We start from the raw sequence: 2500 nt of genomic DNA, 5'->3' as shown, positions 1-2500 counted from the left end.
CCTCCGATGACTCGGCGGGCAGCTTCCGGGAAACCAAAGCTTTTGGGTTCCGGGGGAAGTATGGTTGCAAAGCTGAAACTTAAAGGAATTGACGGAAGGGCACCACCAGGAGTGGAGCCTGCGGCTTAATTTGACTCAACACGGGAAACCTCACCAGGCCCAGACACCGGAAGGATTGACAGATTGATAGCTCTTTCTTGATTCGGTGGGTGGTGGTGCATGGCCGTTCTTAGTTGGTGGAGCGATTTGTCTGGTTAATTCCGATAACGAACGAGACTCTAGCCTGCTAAATAGGCGTACCTTATGGTATCGCGAAGGCCCCCGGCTTCGGCCGGCGGGTTTTTACTACCAACGTACAAACAAATCTTCTTAGAGGGACAGGCGGCTTCTAGCCGCACGAGATTGAGCAATAACAGGTCTGTGATGCCCTTAGATGTTCTGGGCCGCACGCGCGCTACACTGAAGGAATCAGCGTGTGTTCCCTGGCCGAAAGGCCCGGGTAACCCGCTGAACCTCCTTCGTGCTAGGGATTGGGGCTTGCAATTGTTCCCCATGAACGAGGAATTCCCAGTAAGCGCGAGTCATAAGCTCGCGTTGATTACGTCCCTGCCCTTTGTACACACCGCCCGTCGCTACTACCGATTGAATGATTTAGTGAGGTCTTCGGACTGGTGCGCGGCAATGTCTCGGCATTGCCGATGTTGCCGGGAAGATGACCAAACTTGATCATTTAGAGGAAGTAAAAGTCGTAACAAGGTTTCCGTAGGTGAACCTGCGGAAGGATCATTAACGTTACGGAGGTCCTGCTCTGCCATCTCGGTCTCCAGGCACGCTGGAGAGAAACACCGAGCGCAGCAGTCGGCGACTGTAAGTAAGAAGGAACAGACAATACGAGAGATATTGAAACACGAGGAATTGACGGCTTGTCGCCGCGGATGTGCCGGGACGCGTCGCGCCGCTCCACCGTTGTTCTCCGGAGATATCGGAGATGACGGGTCGAGAGAGCGGACCGGTCCCCGGGCGCGTCCGTGCGCGCATCCAGAGACTGCGCATCATCCGAGCGCGCGTCTCTGTCAGGGTGAGGCATCTCCGATCCTACCCTGCCTAATGATATAATACAACGAGGAGAGGAGGAGGTCTTAACTGACAATCTCTCTCTCTCTCTCTCTCGCCGTGGTCTCGCCGCGCAGGTGGCCGCCCGCGTTCCGCTCTCGCGACGCCGAGAGCCGCGACGCGCGGGCGCGCCGGCCTCGCAGCCGAGCCCAGGCGGGCGACCGTGCCCGGGACAACACCCGTCCGAACACGGGTTCGTCGAGCGCGGCCGACCGAACGTTCCGAAGTGAAAGGGAACGTCGACGGCGACGGTGACGACGGACGTGTTCGCGGCGGTGGAAGCCCGGCGGTCGGCGGACTCCACGGAAGCGTGGCGCCTCGCGCGCCGCCCGTTGCTCGAGCCTCCGGCTTGACTTCAGGCGCGGCGCCAGGCGCGAGCCGGTGGTAACCTACACAATGAAAGCGAGCGCGCACGAGCGCCGCTTCTCGAGGGCACCGCGCCAGAACCACTGGCGCCGGGAGCCCGATGGTTTTTCAATGATTTCCGCCCCGGCCCATCGCCTCTCGCGCTATGGGACGCTTCTCGTTTCCGCCGGGATGCCGGACGGGTCTCTCGCGGCCCGTCGCCGGTGTCCCGATCGTGCCGTAGCCCCCGTAAACGGGGCGGCGGTCCGCGCGTGCTCGGACGCGCGGCCAGGCTGATCGAAGGGCCATCACGCTCGCGCCCCGGAGGAACGGAGAGAGAACTCTGTCCCCGGTGGGCAGCGAGCGTAGATATACAAAACACGTTGGGACTGTATACCTTCGAGTCGCGTTCTCCATGGAGACGCGGCGAGAGAAAGGAAAATGCGATTACCCTGAACGGTGGATCACTTGGCTCGTGGGTCGATGAAGAACGCAGCTAATTGCGCGTCAACTTGTGAACTGCAGGACACATGAACATCGACATTTCGAACGCACATTGCGGTCCACGGATACAATTCCCGGACCACGCCTGGCTGAGGGTCGTTTTAGTACCCAGAGACTGCTTGCGCCCGCGTTCGCGCGCTTCGCCTCGCGTCGCCGACGACGGCGACGCGGGCGACGGCAGCGCGCACCGGCGTACGAGCGATCGTTGGACGTTCGCCCCGTGCCGCGCGAAAGCCAGCGGTGAGAGGAGAGACAGCAGCGGGAAGCCCTTGCGCGCCACGCGTAAGGCCGCCAGTCCCGCCGGGCTCTTCCGCCGCGCGCACGCCGGCTGGGCGTCGTCCGAAATGACATTGATACGTGACGAAGGCTGACCGGGGCGCCGAGCGACCGGGCGCGAGAATAGAGGAGAGAAATAGAGGAGACTCTCGCGAGACGTGTACGCGGGTAGAGGAGGATCCGACGGAGAGAGGCGCCCTTCCGCGAGAGCGGAACCGGGCACTCCCTACGTTGTCGCAGGCCTCCCCCCGCGTCGCGCGCG

The 2500-nt window shown here is 61.8% G+C and overlaps 1 non-coding gene and 1 pseudogene across 1 annotated transcript; both read left to right on the top strand.

Moving 5' to 3' along the window:
- Positions 1-789, top strand: part of LOC148934670 (small subunit ribosomal RNA) — a pseudogene marked incomplete at its 5' end in the record, with an annotated part of 1800 nt that extends 1011 nt beyond the window's left edge.
- A 1117-nt stretch (positions 790-1906) lies between these two features.
- Positions 1907-2061, top strand: LOC148934669 (5.8S ribosomal RNA). The gene has a single exon (XR_016141205.1). It is a non-coding gene; the product is annotated as a 5.8S ribosomal RNA (ribosomal RNA).
- The last annotated feature ends 439 nt before the right edge of the window (positions 2062-2500 follow it).

Source organism: Pogonomyrmex barbatus, unplaced genomic scaffold, assembly GCF_055798465.1.
Source record: "Pogonomyrmex barbatus isolate J1 unplaced genomic scaffold, ASM5579846v1 scaffold88, whole genome shotgun sequence".
Taxonomy (NCBI): domain Eukaryota; kingdom Metazoa; phylum Arthropoda; class Insecta; order Hymenoptera; family Formicidae; genus Pogonomyrmex; species Pogonomyrmex barbatus.
Note: the sequence above shows the minus strand (reverse complement) of the source record. Positions and strands in the feature narration are given on the sequence as shown.